The sequence below is a fragment of the Thermobia domestica genome, chromosome 13, assembly GCF_964235325.1.
Source record: "Thermobia domestica chromosome 13, izTheDome1.hap1.1, whole genome shotgun sequence".
Classification (NCBI taxonomy): Eukaryota; Metazoa; Arthropoda; class Insecta; order Zygentoma; family Lepismatidae; genus Thermobia; species Thermobia domestica.
In genome coordinates this window covers 74,241,441-74,263,677 of record NC_137466.1, presented here as the reverse complement: position 1 = coordinate 74,263,677, position 22,237 = coordinate 74,241,441, and the positions used below count along the sequence as shown (strand labels likewise).

Sequence of the window (22,237 nt, the reverse complement as noted above, 5' to 3'; positions counted from 1 at the left end):
GACAAATGCAAAGAACATAAGTATTATACAGTAAGTAACATGATTCAAAAATATTTTTACACTTTCTGTGCACCATTTCTCTAATGAATTGTAATGCAAAAACTTGCTATAAGCCTACATCAATTGAAATAAAAACTTTCTAAGTTTCATTTCATGGTGATGCACACTCAATCTCGATATTTCCTGCAGCCTGACACACATCTTCCAATCACTTACTTCCTGCTATAGACAAATCAGTACATCCACCTTGATGGTATCAACGCCACAAGCAATTTGTTCTCATAGATCAGGGAGAGCTTGTGGTATATACATACATCATATTTCATATTCTTCACATACTGCGTACGAACTCATCTTAACACTAGTAACAATTTTTCCTACAAAACTCCCTTACACTATACTCCCCCCACTTGCGTCGCCAGCCTTTTTTCTCTGTAACGTCGAATTATCAGGCATGGACAATGGGTGAATCAAGTAATTCCGTCACTTCCAATGACAATGAAATTGCAAAGTTCTAAAAGTCAAGGTGTCGGTTCTAAACTTTATGGATGCTAGCTAAAGAAAACATTGAAACATTGGCTGATGCGGTATATTGCTCAAATGCATTTTCATGAAATATGTTTCATCACTTCCTTACCTTTGATCTAATCAAAGTTTCTTTTTTATTTCGGAAATCCTATTCCATCCATCCATATTTTATATTATATGGATATATATTCTTTCATTATAATGTCTATGTCAACGCAAAACAACCATTGCAAGTTCCGTGCACATCATATTTCTTTGGGATACACTGTAAGTAGACTTTCTATTCTCTACTTTTGGTAGGTGTGTGTGAGTGTGACGAGACTAGTTTCTGTTCCAGATTCAGTACTAACAATCATGCGCGTGTCCATAGACATATGAACGGATGGAGAAAATCCATTGTGTGTTCGAATCCTACTCGCCTTTGATCATTATTCACGGATATGATAGGTGTATAGTACAAATGAAACCTAATCAATCGTGTTTTTCGCGACCTTATCTGGACAGTTTACTTGAACGTCATAAACTAGCAGGATAATTCACGTACGCATACAGCCAGTACAACCCAGCATGCTGTACTCAGTATATGCCTTCTACCTGAAATTGCTGGGTCTCCAGATTTAAGCACTATCGAGTACGTATGGGATATGGAGGGAGGACGCTGACATATTCCAGTCGCTACCAACGACCATTGCCAAGATACACCAAAATCTACAGCAAGCGTGGGATATCATCCAGTATCTATAGGACCGGTTATCTGACTGAACAACTGCTTAAGGGGCCATGTTGGAATCACTACTACCTACCATTACTACTTCTGTGTACAATTTCCTCCAACCAGATCCATGAATTCCTAAATGTGAGTTCTGAAATGCGTTTCCCCCTATATATGTTTGTCTCTAAATACGCACTATTCCCACCTCCATGTATAAGACATCTTTACATAGGTTTAAAAATAGATTTAAGATGAGAAACTTTTGAAAACTACTAACGAAAATAATAAATACCTCTAACTAAGTACTTAGATGTGAGGTGGTCTTTTCACTTTTTATTTTGGTGTTTTACTTGTAAGTGCAACTCTAACAATTTGTTGAGAATATACGTATATATTTAATAAGTGTTTAGGTTTTATTCGCTTTTAAGCGAATAAAACCTAAACACTTTTCGAGTGGTTACATGTTCCAGAGAGGTTAAACATAAATTAATTTGCATTTCACTTAGAAGCTTCTACATTTTCTCACAACTCCCATAGATTTTTTTCTTTTAGTACACGAATGTCAAAATGAAGAAAAATTAGTCCATTACAAGTGAGTAACCATAGACTTCTTTCTTCTCAACCAGTTTCTTGCCACAAAAGAACAAATTTTATATTTAGTTTTCAAAACAAAAGGCTAGTAGTAAACATTACTTTTCATGTCTCGAAAATGTTGGCGTACTTCAGATATGCGAGAGCATGATTCATCCATGCTCCATGGGTGAGTGGTTAACGTCGTTGTTTTATAACCATGAGGATCTTTGTTCGAAACCCGTCTACGAAAGCTGTGAATTTTTTAAATCTTCATTCTCCAAATCTTAAGATCTTTTTCTTCCTGCACAACAACTAATCCTCCAAAAAGTTCTCTAACTTAATTCGAAAACTGCGGATGTCTACTTGCAGGTTCGAAAAAAGAAACTGATTTTTCTGCTTCAGAAAGTCATAATTTTCCTCAGACCCTCTCTGACTCTCATATCTGAATCTCTCTTCCTCTTCCTCCTCCTCTCTCAATGTTGTACCCTACGAACTTCGATTAGACGCAAACGTTTAGTAAATGTAGACAGTAACTTACGTTTCTTCTTACATTCGCCTAGTTATTTCATAAATATTATCCGAGATTTTGATGCTGGATATGAGTAAGTGCTGTCATCTGGGTATTGTGGGCGGTAGGATAGGTCCCTGTTAAGATAGGTAACTATAGAGGGGCGACTACGAGTATTGTGTTGCAGTCATAGTACTATACAAGGCTACCACCACGGATCTTCGCCACCTGAAACCCCTGCAAGTGAACGATTTGTCTACTGCAGCATTCATCGTTACAATGAAAGAGGAAGTGTCAAATGACTAGTAGCGTAGTGGCAAACCGTGCACAATGAGGATACCATAAGCAGTTAAAGCCGTGACTGCAGGGATTCGGTGAAATATCAGGATTCGATTAGTGATGTCCCAAGACATGTCCATTTCGAGATCAACCATATCAATAGTGCAAGATCAGCACTAGGACTCGAGAGAGCCTACGAACAACCTACAAACTACTTTCTGACTGATGCGTTACACAGGAAATTGTCGCAGGGCAATTCTCTTTTCCATTGAGAAGCTGTTCACAGTTGAACAGTTCTTTAATGTCTAAATGATCGTTGTTAAGTATCATCATTAGTGCAAACTGCTGAATGTGTTTCCAAGGTGCAAAGGTTCCAGTATCAGTCATAGTATAGTCGAGTGTGAGCTTCCATGGCACAATAGGGTCGTTTTTGTTTAAACAAGGGGTGAAGATATCGGCTACCGTGTACCAACCATAGTGCTGGAGCCCATTGTGAAATCACTGAGCACCACCATGATTCTCAACCAATACTAGACCAACCAACAGGACTCTGCTCCCGCGCACAAGCACGGTTAACACAGAAGTGACTACGGGCCAATGTTCCAAACTTCATCTCCACACTAGGCCTCTAGCAGTACGAATCTAAACCTGCTCGACTACAAACCGTGGTTAGCGCTTCAGTCATAGCCTGCAAAAAGATACACCCTAATGTGGACTCCTAAAACGCGCCTTGATCAAGAAAGCCCGCTTCTTCCTCATCGACAGTGTTCGTAATTCCACTGATGAGTGGCGTGCCAGGCTACGGGGTCTACATCCAGGCTCGAGATGGATATTTTAAAAACTGACTGGTCCTCTTCATGCTCTACACTTCCCTGCATCAACTTGCAAAAGGATATATCAACACTGTACCTGGGTTTCACTTCCAAATCTCTGATACCATTTATGAAATAACTAGGTATACTCCAGATAATATTGCATTTTTGAGAACAAACCTGCTTTCTTCGAAAACAGCTTCTCACACACGGCAAAATTATTTTACGATTAGTTAACGTGTAAATTTGATGAACTTATTGTAACACTCGATTCAAAGATCTCTTTAGGCAAAATTTTCTCTGATTGGAAAGAGTATATTACTTCACAGCAACAATGAATTCACGAAAACTGCCTTATATAAGGAAAGGAAAGCGGGAGGAATTGAAAACCAAACTAATCACTCGAGGATGTACGTTGGGTTGCCTATGCACCTGCAAACGTGTAGGAATCTGTGGCAAAAGTTATATTTTCTTTGGTTTGGGTACAAAACCTCGCGGCGACAATCTCGCGGACCAAAACCTCGCCTCCCAAAATCTCGCCGGGTCGAAACCTCGCCGCCCAAAACCTCGCGGGGCCAAAACCTCGCCGCCCAAAACCTCGCGGGGCCAAAACCTCGCCGCCCAAAACCTCGCGCCCCAAAATATCGCATACCCAAAATATCGCCTGACCAAAACCTCGTTGTAATGATCTCGCGACACAGAATCTCGCCTGGTCTAAATTAAGCGAGACGTAGTGTCGCCTGGGAAGAAATGTCGTCAGGATAAAACCTCTTCACGACGATTTCTTCAATGTAGAATGTTCTATATATTACTATATGTATATATTTAGTAATAACACATAATTACATTAAAATAATGACAAGAAAAATTCTAATGCATGCTTTGGAAATCTATATATATAAAAATTAAATGACTATGTTTGTTACATTATACCTCTTGAGCCATCCTACCGATCTCAATCAAATTTTCAACATAAATGAGGTTCGAGCCTAGGATGTCTTTTATAATTTCACTTTGTCGGCCCAACAAAAGGGAGGGGGCTACACACACACACACACATTATATATATATATATATATATATATATATATATATATATATATATATATATAGAGAGAGAGAGAGAGAGAGAGAGAGAGAGAGAGAGAGAGAGAGAGAGAGAGAGAGAGAGAGAGAGAGAGAGAGAGAGAGAGAGAGAGAGAGAGAGACGTAGCTAGAGATTTCGGCGCCCCTACTCTCACCACACCAAGCTCTTCCTTCCATTTTTTTTTTTTTTTTTTTTACTTATAAGAAAAGCAGCAGATATTGTTATACTACACTGAATTTTTAATAAGCTGCAGGCGAGATTTTGGCCCACGAGGTTTTGGCCACGCGATGTTTTTGGTGGCGAGGTTTTGGCCCGGCGAGATTTTGGGCGGCGAGGTTTTGGCCCGGCGAGATTTTGTCCCGCAAGGTTTTGGCAACGCGAGATTTTGGGCGGCGATGTTTCGGCCGCGAGATTTTGTTCGTATCCCATTTTCTTTGGGGTGGTCTCTACAGTCTGCCTTAAAATTGATTTTAATTATTAAATGCTTCATAATTTTTAAATTCTAAAATTTTACGATACTAAGGACTGAGCGAGCGACATATCAAGTGTGTCGCGTCATACCGGTTGATAATCACTGCATTAGGAGGTTACCTGAGAGACATTACGAATATTGTAATTGATAAATGTTAATAAAAAGAACTCAAGGCGTTATTAAGACATCCTGTAGTTTGTTACTAGAGTTGCACATGAAACTACAGGACCCCCTTAATAAAGCCTTTGATTCCTTAAGGCTCAGCTCTTGATTTGTGTGCAATCCTATTTGTGGCAAGTAAATCTTCAGTGACGTCAGAATTTTATGAGGACGATGATGATGTCTCAGTAGATTCGAAATTTAACTAATTTTTCCTTAAAGTAGGAAACATGCTTCTTTTGAGCTACTATAGCATGTTGTATGTACTACATCAGTCATAGGTGGCTATTCCCCCTTCCAAGCTCTTGGGCCCAATTCCCCCCAAAATTACGATTTTCCCTTCCTGAAAAAAACATATAGACAGCACGAGTTGGTTGTGGTAAAACGAAGGTAACTTGCTTTGTAGATGAAATTATTCAATTTCGCAACTGTTTCACTTCTTAAAAGAATTATTGTTATAATTAAAGTTCGACTGTGCCATTTTCAATGAAAAATTGTCCTAAAGAAAAGAAAAAGTATCAATACGTGCAATATGACTTTAAAACTCGTCTTGGACACCCTTGAACTGTGTGGTATTACGAAGTCTGTTGAATATCGTAAGGCATAAATATTACATATTGTTAAAACTAAGTTATCATACAGTGTTTTTCCCTCTATTTTCTAAAGAACATACATTGGCTATCGTAGTACGAAACCCACAAGGAACAACACATTGGGAGGAAAGAGTTGATTACAATTGATCGAAATCTTTCATCTTACGGCAATCAAAACTCTTTTTCTAAGGTTTCCGAATGACGCAACCAAAGTTCATCTTAATTTGTCAGCTCAGCCGCTAACTTAGTAGCATTGTTATACATTCAGCCTTGAGACACTGCAAAGTTGCCAAATCAAGCTGTCGCTAAGTAGGTACGACCCTTATTAAGCAGAGATTTATTCTAGTTAAAAGGTTTCTTCTCTTTGACAAATTTAAAATAGTAATGACTAACGAGTTACTCGCAGCCTCGGTTAAAAGATGTTTAAGATGTTCTGTTATTGTCATTTTTTGATAATTTTACTATATAGAATGAGAAAATGTCCAACATTTTCGGGAATATGGTGACACAGTGGTAAAATCATCGCGTCTCTAGTGTGAAGGATTTCTGGATCGATCCCAGTTAGGTTACCAGACGTCCTGGATTCACATCACCTGCCTCCTTTTCAAAAATATTAACTCCAAATCATTTTTCTCTAAAACATGCGTTAATATTATTCGTGCGATATTTCAAAAATACAGCTTTTTTAGTGATCGATGCACAACTAACAGGAATAATGTACTCTGTTACTCACTTTTGGTGAGTTTGAGCTGTTATGTAATTAATTCTGATATCTCGCATAATAGTCCCAGCGTGTTTCCTTCCTTTCCTATTCCTTTGTTCTTCTCCAATTCTCCGGCCAGTGTGATCGCCGAGGGACGTTATCAGTCATACGTGACGGACTGATATGACAATATACAGGGTCCGTCAAACAAGTGCAGAAAACAAGTGCATAACTATACTATAAATTTTAATGCCGTGTTCCGGTTTTTTAGTGTAAATTTTCATGGAGTGTTCTGGTTTTTAGTGTAAATTTCCATGGGATGTTCTGGTTTTAGTGTAAATTGTCACGGTGTCCTGGTTTTTAGTATAAATTTTCACGGTGTCCTGGTTTTTAGTATAAATTTTCACGGTATCCCGGTTTTTAGTGTAAATTTTCACGGTATCCCGGTTTTTAGTGTAAATTTTCACGGTGTCCCGGTTTTCAGTGTAAATTTTCGTACGATGTTCCAGTTTTTTAGTCTCAAAATATGTGAGACCAAATTATTTACACTAATCCCAGGCCATGTGAGCTTGTGGTGGGCAACAGCATATTTGTGGCTTTTCTCGAGGCTCTCCAGTTTCTTCCCACATTCTCAATCCACTATTTTTTTCACAAGCGTTCATTTCACAAACAGAACAAATTTCACCATATTGTAAAAATATTTTAGCTTTAGCGATTTTCTAATGTTTTTTTTTTCATGTTTCAAATTAAAATGTTTATCTTAATAATAAAGTTCCTATTGCAGGATTACAAGTACACATTACCTTCACGTTTCAGTAATTGGTTTAATATCTTCGCACTTAGTGAGGAGATTCAAGCTCGATCCCGATTGTAAATGTGGTACCGATCTCGCGTTAACTTCAATTCTGACCAGGAACGAAGAATTTTAATCAAATGAACTAAATAATTTTTGTATTTTACTTTTTTTTAAATTTGCAAACTGTTAGTTATGAATATCTACTTAAAAAGATTCATAAATAAGTTAACTTGGTCTCCATATTGAAGTAATAAAATATTTGTTCACTCAAACTCAACTCAGTTTAATCTGTTGAGTCAAGCTGATTAAATTACGTAAAATAGTCTGAACGAACTCCCCCCCTAAAAATAATCATTTTTAACTGGCCCAAAAGTAGGTATACAGCCCTGCATTGATTAAGTATGACAGTTTATTAAGATAATGAGGTTGTTTACTTCGGCCTATTCCGAGTTTAGCGTATAAGTAAAAGGAAATTAAAAACAAGTAATAAACTAGACTAAGTTAAACTGTATGGATGACAATAACTAAATTATATAAAATGCCGTAAGTCGATCAGTACGAGCCTGTATACCTACTTTTGGGCCACCCTGTATATTGTCATATTAGTCCGTCACGTATGACTGATAACGTCCCTCGGCGATCACACCGTCCGGAGAATTGGAAAAGAAGAAATGAAAAAATGAAATGAAATCTTTAAGTTTTACGTCCCACGGTTATGCCGGTTAGGCTAAAGGAGACGGTGATAATGAGAGATGAGTGAAATGGTGGAATGAAGAAAGTGGGAGGAAACGGGAGAACCCCGAGAACACCCACGAGCATGGTGTTTGTCCACCACAAAGTTCACACGGCGCGAGCTGGGGTCGAACCAGGGACCCCAAGCACCGGAGGTGAACGCTCTACCACTGAGCCACCGCGAAAAGAAGAAAGGAATTGGAAAGGAGGGAAACACGCTGGGACTATTATGTGAGATACCATCCCGCCATTTGCATAGTTTGAATGAGGAAAATCCAGGGTAAAACCTCACTCGGGATGAGGTGCTGGCCTAAAAAAGCTGTTACACCTTTCTGACCAAGTATTCTCACCGGGAGTCGAACCTGCGACCAAAAGGTGAGAGCGTTAGCGGCTTAATTACGCGGGGCCACCACCTTTTTATAATCACAGAAATCGCGATGACGAGGTAGGGGAATGTAATTGAACCAACATCATATTAGCAGAAAACGTGTAGCCATGGATCCACGACTAGTATGAGTGCAAAATAACCTACGCTACCTTCCCTCTTCGTGTGATTTATTGAGAAGCAGAGCACTAAACTGTGACGTCAGGTATCATTCAGTCGGAAATGACTTTCCTAAGGGTGAAAAACTTGGCACAACGTGAACGAAGAATGTAATATTTTTAATATCAATAAATGTCAGTTTTAAGTCATTTGGAATTATAGGCCTAAATTGAATCTTACAAACTTCTATTTCTATTTTAAGCACTTACTTTACATTTAAAACCTAGTGTTTAAAACAGAATTTCGTTCTTATTTCCTTGCAAGAGAACAAGGAAATGAAACTAGAAGCAATATTTCCTTAGTACCTGTGACCTTGCAAATACGATTAGTACGTATATTAAGACGTCATTCATTACAAACAATTTCATTTTTCCCTATTTCTCATTAAGTGTTTTTTTCTTTCACTTGACATAGCACTTCGTAATGTTTGCACTTTGAATCTTGCATCATTCTCTTTACGGCTTCTTTCTGGAAGTCAAAGTTGTTTTTATGATATAAACCATATACCTAGGTAATCCTTCCGCCCGCATAAAAAACATTTGCATACTCTGAACATACTATTTGTAATGTGATAAAGAGAGAAAGAGAGTGAGAGTGAAACAAAAAACATATACAGAGATAAAACGGACGGATGTATATATACAGGATGTTTCGAAATTCATTTTAATGTGACACTTGATAGGGATGCGCATGAGACTGTCTGGTCTCGAAAATGTGCTGTAAAAGTGATGTCTCAACTCTAAAACTGTATATTTCTCTATTGGAAGAGCCGTGTCTCGACTCGAATTTTGTCAGGAAATTCCTGTCTCGACTCGTCTCATGCGCATCCTTAATACTTGACACCAAGATAGGACAAAAAGGATAACCTAACCTGCGTGTAGAAATGAATCCTATAGATGCTATGACTAACGCAAAATTTGTCGAAACAATGCAAAACCAGTCTAAACTGAAAACAAAATACAAGATCAAAGTTGGGTTTAAAAAAAGGAGTATTTTAGTCACAGTTTCATTAATGTACAACAGGAAATGGGTTTCAAACCACCTTTATTTTAATAGGAATGGTATTACGGTATAGGTAACATGCTTTTGTCAATTGAACATCTGAATATCTCCATTGATTTTTCACCTAAGTCCAAACAATATCTCAATTATTAAAACACAGACTATTCATGGCTTTGGATTGATTATTTTAACAAAAGAAACACTGACCAAAGCTTAAAACACACTTTATTTTAAATTATAATTTGTAACGGTTTCGAATATCTAATTATCGGAAAATTATAATTTAAAAAAGTTAAAAGTAAATAAAGTTAAAAGCTTTGGTCAGTGTTTCTTTTGTTAAAACACAGTTGTATTGTATTCAGGCAAAATGAAAGATTCTGTTTTGAACGAAGTTGTCCTTTGAAAAATGCTTATGCCAAAGAGTAGTTAGAATAAAGGAATAATATTTAATTTGTCCATGTGTTCCCTGTACAAGAAGAAGTTCGCCGGTAGCAGTCATTGGTTTACCTCGATAATTTTTGGTTTCATAAGGAAAGAGAAGTAGCAGCGTTTGTTGTTTTCGATTACTTTTGACCGAGAGAACTGTCTAACTAGTAAACAATTACGCTTAGTCATAAAAAGTTATCCTTCATTTGATTTTGATTTTACGTACTTACTAACCAAAGATCTGCACAAAGCACGTCAAGACCTACTATCACGCTAAATTTGATCAGGACCGAGTGAGTTTGGTTGAACTTTTATATTATTCTCGTTATTTGTTGTTCGGTACGGTTGCCAACTCTAAACCAATGAAGGATAATCGTACTTTAACCCTTGAAATAAATAGGTATACGCCTGACAAAAATACAGTTGAGTTGATTTTGAGTTTAACTTCCCGTTCAGCAGCGAGGCTATATGAGACGTGGACCTACTGATTAACGTGGAATCCGAACCACATGAGCTCCCGCCGGGAATCGAACCCGGGTCTCTCACGGCAAAGGCGAGTATGCTAACCGCTTAGCCATGAAGGAGCTCGGACAAAAATACAAGCTAGCCAGTAAAATAGCGGCCAGTTGGCAACTATTTTTCACATATAAATCAAATGCAGAAGGAAAATAATGATAAAAGTGTTTAAGGAACATGGAATTGAATGGAAAGATGAAACAATATACAGATGGTGATCAGAAAAATGGAAACACCTGTACGAAATTGCAACTTACCAGATTAATATGGTGTCGGGCAACCTTTCGCCTTCAGAACAGCCTTGATGCGACGGGGGATGGAGGCAGAGAGGTCGTGAATGGTAGCAAGTGGAATTTTACACCATTCCTCGTGCAGGGCATCGGCCAGTTCTGTGAGAGAGGATGGAAGTGGAAATCGTCGCCGGAGTCGTGTTTCCAAGACGGACCACAGATGTTCAATTATGTTGACATCTGGGTATTGGGCGGGCAAGGGGAGGTGTTGAACTTCATCCCGATGTTCCTCAAACCACGCTGCAACAACGCCAGCTGTGTGAATGGGTGCATTATCATCCTGGAAGATGGCGTCATTGTCCGGGAACAACATCCGGACCATAGGATGCAAGTGGTCTCCTAAAATTACGACATAATCGTTGGCACTATTCGTCCGCTAAGTGTGACCACAGGACCCAATGAAACCATGATATGGCGCGGCCCACAGCATTACCGAGCCGCCGCCATGTTTCACAGTTGGGCGGAGACACTGCAGATCATAAGCTTCTTTGGGCGTTCTCCACACACAAACACGGCCCGTGGTTGGGAATAGGGTGAAGGATGACTCATCCGACCATATTACACGTTTCCAGTCCTCAACGGTCCAAGTTGCATGGTCGCGGCACCATTTGCGGCGTGCGAAAGCGTTATGGTCCCTGATGAGCGGTTTGGCTCGTACAACACGACCCCGTAAGTTTCTGCCATGTAATTCCTGGCGGACTGTGATTGTCGAAGCAGGGTGGGAGAGGTGCTGATTGAGTTCCTCCGTCACTTGCTCCGAAGTGGCACGACGGTTCTGCGTGACAATGCGCTTTAATACCCGGCGTGACCTGTCACTCATGATTTTCTTCCGCCCACTGTTCCGCTTCCCCGATTTGGTTTTCCCGTGTGTTGTGTAGGCCGTCATCACCTTCGACACTGTCCCACGCGACACACCTAACACAGTAGCCACTGCCGTCACACTCACTCCACATAACCGCGCACCAACAATTTGCCCTCTTAGAAAATCTGAGAGGTCTCCCATTTTACACTACCTCCGTCTGCTGCAGCCACTGGACACTGCTGTTCCACTGCGCCTGACGTAGTGTGGAGACCGATCTAACACACCACCACCAGCGGTCTTGCGCTGCGGGGGCCACGACACCACTGCCAACCCATACACCACTGCCTTATCGTTCACATAATTTTGAATCACGCTATATATATATAGTGTATATAAATAGATAGATAGATAGATAGATACATATTATATATATATATATATATATATATATATATATATATATATATATATATATATATATATATATATATATATAAAGAATTAAAATAGAAGCTGGAGTACAATACTTTGAACTCTTATGCGAAATACACGCTAGAACTACGTGTATTTTGCTCTAAAATCCACTTCTCTTTTTGTCATTTCAGGAAAGCAACTGCGGCGTCGGAGTACTTTCATCCTTCGTCTCTAAGCAGTGCAGGTTTTGTTTAGTAGGTGGCAACAGCTGAGTCACAGTGCTTGAACGAGTAAGACTTGATTTTGCTGGGAACAGATAACACTAGCCTGCGATGGTTTTATTGCACAAGTGCAATATATTTCTGTGATATGGTGATAGCCAGTTAAGCCTAAAAGTGAGGTTAGTTTTGTCTCATCACATCACATTTTGTGACAAAATCGAGATAATCATTTTACCTATTCATTCATATGTGTCTCAAGCCAGGAGGACTAAACATCCTGATTAGCTGAAATGCTATTACTCTCATGGCGTGAAATGTTGTAACGGTAGCTAAACAACAGGTTATCGTGTCCGCCTACCGGTAGGGTACGGTAGTAGTGCCTAGCGGCATTGTTTTGTCTCCTATATTGCTTTTTCTGCGAATAATTCACACAGTTTCGTTGTAAACTACCTGATTGTGCTCAGTGCTTTAAGCCCTTAATATCGTTGTGTGTGCTTAGTATTTGGTGACGAAAGTGAAGTGCTTGTTCGCAGGCTTTTCGGAATGCAGCGTCGAGGTTGTAAGAATAATCCAGATATATTCTGTTATATATGTGGGACATTTGTGCCGATGAAACAACGGCGCAATATAACTTCCTTTGTGTGAAAGGTTTATCTTGCGTATTTTGGTATAGCATTGGGAAATCAGAGCAAGTCGTGAGCACCACATAAGTTATGACGAACATGCATCGAACAACTGCGGCAATGGATGAAACGTGAAAGACAAGCTTTGCCGTTTGGAATCCCCACTGTGTGGGGTAAGCCTACTGACCATACACGAATTGCTACTTTTGTTCTGTGAATGTGAAAGGTTTCAACAGTAGGAACAGGGCTAAAATTGCTTACCCAACTACAATTCCATCCGACAGTTTACCAGTATCCCATGGTCCTGACATACCTGTCCAACAGCCACCAGACCAATTCAAAGAAGCCTCTTCCGAATCTCCTAGTGACAACAACGACGATTCGGATTTTAACCCACAAGAATCATCAGAGCCTATACTTTTCGAACAGAGTGGTTTAAATGATTTAGTCCATCACTTTGGTCTCACAAAGGAATCTGCTGAAGTACTGGGGTCACGACTAAAGGAGATAAATCTGTTGATGGCTGAGACGACGTACTATTGGTATGGGCATCGTGAACGAGAATTTTTTGCTTTCTTTTCTGTAGAAGATAATAAAGTACGAGTAGATAATATATAGTTCGTATTTTGCAACAACATTCCGGAGTTAATACTAGAATTAGGATCACTTGACTATGATCGAACCCAATGGAGACTTTTCATCGATGCTTCCAAGCGGAGTTTGAAATGTGTACTTTTACACAACGGAAACAAGCTAGCATCCATTCCAGTTGCTTATTCTGTTGTCATGAGGGAAAGCTACGAAAACCTTGATTTGATGTTGAACAAGATAAAAAGCACGAACATCAATGGCAAATATATGGGGATTTTAAGGTCATCGTTCTTCTGTTGGGTCAACAGTCAGGCTATACCAAATTTCCATGCTTCCTGTGTGAGTGAAACAGTCAGGCAAGGACAGTTCACTGGACTCAAAAGGAATGGCCAGATAGGCAGTGGAATGTTGGTTCGAAAAATTTACAAGGCGCAAGTCTTGTTAATGCACATGATATACTGTTACCTCCTCTTCATATTAAGCTTGGCTTAAGTCTCTAGATACTGAAGGTGAGTGCTTCAAATATCTGTGCCAAAAATTTCCTGGCGTCAGTAATGCAAAAATTAAAGAGGGCATCTTCGATGGGCCAGATATTAGGAAACTTTTTGGTGATACAAATTTTGAAAATATCATGAACCAGAACGAGCGTTCAGCATGGAAAGCTTTCCGCAATGTAGGGAAAAACTTTCTTGGCAACAGAAAGGATCGAAACTATACAGACATGGTGGAAAGAATGCTACTGTGTTTTAAAGAATTGGGTTGTAACATGAGTTTGAAAGTGCATATGCTGTTTTCCCATTTGGACTATTTTCCAGACAATCTCGGAGGCGTGAGTGAGGAACAAGGAGAAAAATTTCATCAGGACCTCAAGGAACTCGAACGTTGTTATCAAGGAAAGTGGAATTGAACATGCTTGCAGACTACTGCTGGTTGTTGCAGAGAGAAGATTCTGTCACTAGTCACAAGCGGGTCGCGACAAGACGCAGTTTCTCAGGGAAAAGCGTAAAACCCACTAGTGTTGATTTTTTTGTGCGGCATGTCATGACCTATAGGTGCGTTATTTTCTCTTTTAAAATGGCGCAGATGAGAGGATAAATTCAAAAACACTATAGAGTTTACGTTTGCTTGCTTTAAGGGTCTTACTGTTTTATAGTGAATGCTTATCTATAAACATTGCTTCTTTTTTTTCGTTTTCTTGCCCTGTTTCTAATATCGTGATTACGAGTTAACTTACTGTCGCATACATCACTAGAAATACAAACATAAGATATTAATAGTATTTATATTAGTAAGTATACCAGTATTCGTAGCAGTGTTATGAATAGAAATAAACCATTAGATACATTGATATTGGCAATGTAAATATGCAATTTGCAAGAAAACCTGCTGTGCAATGACTAAACCAAGTTTTGTTCTGAATTCGGTATACCCGAAATATGAAACGTGACATACTATACTTCATGCAATAATCCAAAAGTTAAAATTCGCAGGCTAGTGTAATTTTCGGCTGAAGAGCAACGGATAATTGTTAAATTCCTCGCCGCACCTGGACGTTGTGCAGCCGATCTTCATCGCCAATTGGAGTGTGTGGTGACAGTACTGTTGTAGAAAATTTGTTAGTAAGTGGGGGTGTGACAGTACCGTGGCGTAGGGAGGCGAGCGGGGGACGGCCCCGGGGCGCAAATTCGGGAGGAAAAAGGAAAAATACTTGGAATATTACTAGTATGTACTTAAATCCTCTTCCTACTTTAGGAAGTGGTCCTATAATGTTACTCATGTTAGGAAAATGCGTGTGCACATATATAAAATGGAAGGAAAAAGTAATAAAAAGTGCTCAAAATTGAGGAAAAGCAGGGTTTATTTTTGATTTTTTTTTTTTTTTTTTTTTGTGTGTGTGTGCTTCGCGTAACCACGTTGGCGCTTCGCTACTGCTCTGTCGACCTCACTCATATGTACGGGGGCGCCATCGTATACTCTCGCCCCGGGTGCTGATTTTGCACAGTACGGGACTGGTGCGTGAGTTCAAAGCAGGGCGAACAAGTGTGAAATGAGCAGAGGTTTGGACGTCCAAAAAACAGTATCAACTGTTGCTAACATTGGCCGTCTTGAAAATTTGATCTTGAAAGATGGGCGTGTCACCATACATAAGATTTGTGATATACTGGGGCTAACAATGGAAACAGTAGAAGGAATAATTAGAAAGGAATTGGGCCTAAGTAAAGTTTCTTCTCTCTGGGTTCCACGAATGGTTAATGACAATCAAAAAGAGGCAAGGATTCGATTAAGTGTTATAAATCTGACACGCTTCAAAAGGGAAGAATGCAATTTCTTGGGAAGTGCTATGACAATGGGTGAATCACAGATTCCATTTGTGACTGCCAGAAACAAAAAGGCAGTCTATGCAGTTGGAAAAGGCAGATTCACCACTCTCCATCCAATGAGAAGGTGCTGTACGCAATCTTCTGGGATTCTCAGCTAGTGATATTGTCCCGTCCGATTCCGAAAAGTCGTACAATTACGGGCGAGTACACTTTCGGGTACAGCATTTTTGCCAAAATTGACTGATAAACGACCACAAATAGCAAATGACAATTTCCTTCTCCACATGGACAATGCACTACCACACCACACCATACTAATGTTGTGACCTCATTCCTGGTTGACCACGGCATTGAACTTCTGCCTCCGCCACCCTACTCACAAGATTTAGCCCCACGTGACTTCTGGTTCTTCCCAAATAGCAAGAATCCTCTTCGTGGACGCTATTTTGCCAGTAGATTATCTCTGGGAAATGCTATTTTCTAGTATTGAAACATGCCCCCAAAGATGACAATATCACATGCTACACAAAATGCACAGAGCGATGACAGCTGTGTATTAATAAAGAGAGAGTTTGTTACGAAATAGACACATGTTAGTTCCAAATTTGAAATGTTGGTGGACTTTAACGGATGTGAAATACCGTGGTTTGCAGGGATTTGATTCTTCAGTTATTGGCTATTAAACTTAGTCCAAAACACAACTAAAGATCTGCACAACCTAATATTTTATATGCGTAGTAAGCTCATCGTCTACTACCTGCCAAATTTGGTCAAAATCGAATCTCACTTTTAGTGGAATTTCTTGATTTCATTGTGGTGCGAGTGGTCCCGAATTCGATTCCCGCTGGGGACACTAGGTCGGAAAGGTGCAAAAGACTTTCAAAGCCAGCTATCCCGAGTGAAAATTTTCCTAATTCACACCAGGCAAATACCGGAATCGTATTTAATATAAAGTCCCAGGCCACTTCTTTCCTTCCCCATTCATTTCTTCCTTCTCCACTTCTTCAAGTAGTGTGATCGCTTAGGAACATCATCCATCATATGTAACGGGCTAAAATGGCTCTAGATTCCGAAAGTCCAGGAAGATAACTCCTAATTCTTAATTCTTGATTTCACTGAATTCTAACACAACTTCGATGACCAATGGAAACTAAAGATCTGTATACCATAATGTTCCATACTGTGCTCGAACGTGTACAAACCTCGTCAACTAGCACCACACTAAGTTTGGTCACGATTGGATGGGTTTCATCAACCACGATTTAGTGAAATTTCTTCATTTCAGTAGTTTAAACCTGGATTTGGTGGTAAATAATTCGCGACGAATGATTTATATACTATAATATTTTATGAACGGACTAAGTTATAAGAGGTCTACAAAAATGGTCAAGATCGGGTTAGTATCGTCGATAGTATAGTGTATACAACGTCATTTCAGTTAGTCGAACCCTAACTTTGGTAGTCAGTAACTCAAGAACCATTGGCATGCACACCATAATATTTCACACGTACACTAAACTCCTCATTTTCTATTACCATCCCAAATTTGGTCAAAATTGGATACGTTCCGTTAATCGCATTTCGATAAATTTTCTTGATTTCACTGAGTTTCACCAAATTCAATGGACAATAACTAGAAAACTGAAGATCTTACACCATAATGTGTCATAATATATTCGAATGTTCATAGAGTTCATTAACTTTTACCATCATATCAAATTTGGTCAAGATCGGATGGATTTTTATCGATCACGATTTAGTGAAATTTCTTCATTTCAGTAGGTTTAAACTCAATTTGGTAGTCAATAGCTCGAGAACCAATTATCTATATAGTATAGTATTTCATGTCCAAAGTTGCATAAGTCTACTACCATACCAAAATTCGACAAGATTGGATCGGTATTGTTGATAGTATACCACATATTTGTATGCTACTACGTAACTTTTCACTAAGTAGAACCCCAAATTTGATGTCCAGTAACTCAAGAAAAATGGCCTGCATACCAAAATATTTAATGCGTGTGTACTAAACTCGTGACGTTCTATTACCATCCCAATTTCGATCAAAATCGTACCAGTTCTATAGATCGGGCTAGTTCTATAGATCGTACGATATATAGCAGCATTTCCCAACCTTTTTCAACTTGCGGCACAATACGGGTGTTACCTTTATTCTTGCGGCACACTTATAGATATTATTATTTGTAAATATAAAACACAGTGGTATTTTTTTCTGTGATTATTGATCTCCTCCCAGAGAAGAAAGCTCTTTCACTGTTTTTCCTCTTTGGTAAATCATTATGCTTATTTTTCATTCTAATTTAAAAATAGAAAACAACTGCAACGAAATATTGGACTCAGGTTTCTAAAAATACGCTTTCTGTTTAAAAACTGTATTCAACCTTTTACTACAAAGGAAGATCACTAAATAACGAACAAACAAACAAATCTCTTTTACTTTTAAAACACAAATGTAGGTAATTTGTCGAAGGATTGAATGATATTTTAAATTTAAGTTACGAAATAGTCTGCAACAATAAAGAAGCAATAATGGTGATAACAATGATAAATATTTTTTCAACATTAGAAATGTACAGAACAGTAACCCGGTATGAAACTTAAAATTGTATATTCATAGTAGAGGTTGATAGTAATGTGAAATACAAATATACATTTTCCCCTATGTTTTGCAATTTGATTGCTATAAAATTAATAATTTTGTTTCGATTCCTCGCGGCACACGAGCGGTCCATTCACGGCACACCGGTTGGGAAACGCTGATATATAGGACGCTATGAAGGACGAAAAGATTTAACATAAGAAATGACAGAAGTAAGTATAATTGGAAGAAGCACTTGACAAGAGCGAAGGTTATAATTGCTACGTGGTGGCAGGATTAAGGGTGTTCACTTTTGCAGATGATACGGTTTTGTTCCAAAATCTGAATCGATAATTAACGTGTTAGTGAAGAAAAAAATACGAAAAACTAAAGAATATTGATAACAAATATTAGAAGACGAAACCAATGATGATTGGAACGAAGAAGGCTGTGCAGTATATAAAAGTCTGAAGAAAAAAAAATAGTTTTTGGCGTCTATGTGGTGGTATTAGTGTAAACACGAAATGTGAATAGTGATGAGCAAATGCCCGGGGAGCAAGTATACTTAAGTCTTGCATTTAAGAAATCTCAAGCTTTTCATAGGTAAATTTTACTATGGATATAAGGGATATAATAACTCTACAATGGATATAATAACTCTACAATGCGCCAATAGTAACGGAAATACAATGCATGTTTCTAGATGTAATATAGTTTAACTTTGTGTAAGTATCATGATAGTGTACAACATAGGTGATGACCTTTCCTTTTTTAATGGGTGCCCACGATTCACTACTTGTAAGATATGCCTAGATCACAACGTTTCGTAATCTGTTTATATCTTTTAAAAGATCCAACACTCCACTGGTTCCCAAACTGGGTAGGCTACCCCTGAGACGCATTAAAGAAAATCAAGACGGCACAGATTATTGAAATAGTATGAATTGCAAAATTATTTTTACACTCTAAAGGCGTCAGCTTTTTTTTTCAACCACAATTAGCTAGTCCTTGTATTAATCAAACTTCCAATTAAATATTGAGATTTTCTTTTACTGATTCCAATATGTACTCTATGGGGCAGAAACATTGACATTACGCAAAAGTGATGAAAAATTGCAAACTTTCGATACATGGGCATGGAGAAAAAAAGGAGAGAATTAGTTGTGTTGAACGCACAATGAATGAGAAGGTGTTAAAAAAAATAGCAGTAGGGAAAAAAAGAAGTATTTTAGATATTGTTAAAAGGAGGAAGAGGAACTGGTTAGGATATTGGGTGAGGAGGAACTGTATTATGAGGGACGTGCTGGAGGGTATTGTGGAAGGAAAGAGAGGGAGGGAGCGAAGGAGACTAATTGAAGGAAGGTATTAAAACATAAAATTGCTACGTCAAGACGAAGAGACTAGCTGAGGACCACCTAACGTCGAAGCTTCTCAGTTGCAGCAAGTAACCTGCCGATAATGGCAGAATAGCTATTATGAAGATGATGATATATTTAGCAATATTGACTAAAAAAGAGAGATAGAAAGTTAAAATAATAATTGTTATAATCAAACCTTTTAATATTTTAGAATAATTTGAGTACAAACTGAAAACGATTCAACTCTCTATGTCTTTTGTGTAAATTCAATCTATATAAATAATTTTGACCTGTATTGGAAATACAAAATAACAGCATCAAACTTCAAGTTATTTGAAGCCTCACTTGTGAATATGGATTACTAGCATCAATTACCCACTTCGTTGGGTTAAACTTAAAAATAACAGTAATAATATATTTCGTTAGTCAGTCACTTTTTGCTATTAGTAAAGCGCTCTCTGATATCGGTCTGATTTTCAATATCTGTCTGATTTTATATATATATATCTTCCCTTCCCTCCGCCAAGCTACGGGGCTGAACTTTGATTTAAATAGCATCGGAAATGTCATCCCTAAAACTATAGATTCCATTTTAATGTCAATCATTTTCGATAATTTTTAATATCTTTCATTCTCCTTCCCCTAAACTCCACCGTCAAAGTGATATGAGAGAAACCACCTCAGGTCCGATCCTCATCTATGTTGAAAATGAGATCGAGTTCGGTTAGGTGGTTCAAGAGTTATTAAATTTTATTTATTTTTGTACATTTTCCATCCCCACCTCCTACCCTAAGTTCTACCGTCAAAGTGATTTGATAAAAAAAAAAAAAAAAAAAGACAAGTCAGAACCTCATCTATGTTGCAAATTTGACTGAGATCGATTGGCTGGTTCAAGAATAATGAAGTCACAAAGACAGCACTTATATTTTTAATTTTTTACATATTATATATATATCCCTCCCCTACGTTGCACTGTCAAAGTAAAATGATAAAAATCGTATATATATGTCCTCCTCCCTTCCTCTTCCACCTAGGTTCTACCATCAAAGTGAAACAAACTCTAGAAAACTTTCCAGGACCGAACCTCATACATGTTAAAAATTTGATTGAGATCGGTTCAAGAGTTATTAAGCCTCAAACTTAGTAATTTTTATTTTTATTTATATTGATTTTTGTACACCCCCTCCTCCTACTCCCCTACATTGCTCCGTCAAAGTGAACTGACAAAAAAACATTCCAGGCTTGAACCTCATCTATGTTAAAAAATTTGATCGAGATTGGTCGTTTGGTTCGAGTTATAAAATAATAAATAAAACTTAATAACTCCCTCTTTCCCCTCCCCTAAGTTTTACCGTCAAAGTGAAATGATGAAAACACTCCCAGGCCCAAACCTCATATGCTGAAAATTTGATCGAGATCGGTCGGCTGATTCAAGAGATTAGGAGTCTTAAAAATAGTCACTTTCAATTTTATAATATAAATTTATTGTTGTATATAATGTTATATCGTTCAATCCTCGATGTGCCGTATACCTAAGGAGGCTAAAAGTTATATTAAAGAATTATTCAATGTGTAAGCATTCGCCCATGAAATCAAACTTGCGGTCATATGCACTGTTTTTGTCAGCGGTCATATGCACTAAGTTTTTGTCAATGTCATGAAAATGTTATTTCGATATTAGTTTTAAAAGCACATATTGAAAATTTCCAACGGATGCTTGAGTCTCGGAGCCAAGGCCATACCCATGTAGTCAACACCTATGGTGTACGGCATTACCGATGTTCAATACTACATTTCTCTTTAGTTTTGGAAGAAGAACATCACTAATATGCTTTGAAATGAAATGAAGTATCTAGTTTAACATCCCACGATTGTGCGCCAAGTCTAAGGGAGACAGTGATGATGAGAAATTACTGAAATGGTGGAATGAAGAAAGTAGGAGGAAACATAATACCGAGAAAACCCACGCACACGGTGTTTTAAGCCAAAAAAAAAGCTCACATGGTGCGAGATGACACCTGTGTGGCTTGAAAACGAGTAATATCTACTGAAAACGCGAACAACCAATTCAAAAAACGACATACTGTTGCTAAAAGATCGACTCACACGGATTGCTAAAACTACTGGGAACACATTCACTCCAGCAGCATTTTTACTGAAGCCAAGAAATCCATCTCCTCCTTTTTTGACATTATATAAAAAAAATTCAGGTAGTGCCTGTACTTGTGCAAGACCCTTGCGCAAGTCTCTTGGTCTTGGTCTTGCATGCTAGACTCTTGCAAAAACTGCAAGACCAAGACTCTTGCGCCCACCACTAAATGTGATTGGGGGAGTACGGTGGCACAGTGGTATAGCGCTTACCTCTGGTGCGTGGGGTCCCTGATTTGATTCCCGGCCATGTTTGTGGTGGACAACATCATGTCCTTGGGTTTTCTAGGAATACTCCCGTTTCCTCCACCCACTTTCTCATTCCGCCAAATTCTTCCATCATCATTCACTTGCTTTAATTATCGTCTCGCTTAGCCTAACGTGCATAATTGTGGGATGTTAAACTCAAATATTCCATTTAATCTACG

General features: G+C 38.5%; 1 protein-coding gene across 2 annotated transcripts in view; it reads right to left on the bottom strand.

Annotated features, from left to right (window-relative positions):
* Positions 1-22,237, bottom strand: part of LOC145668244 (sodium/glucose cotransporter 4-like) — a 255,030-nt gene that overhangs the window by 135,716 nt on the left and 97,077 nt on the right. The gene's annotated exons all lie outside the window — the stretch shown is intronic.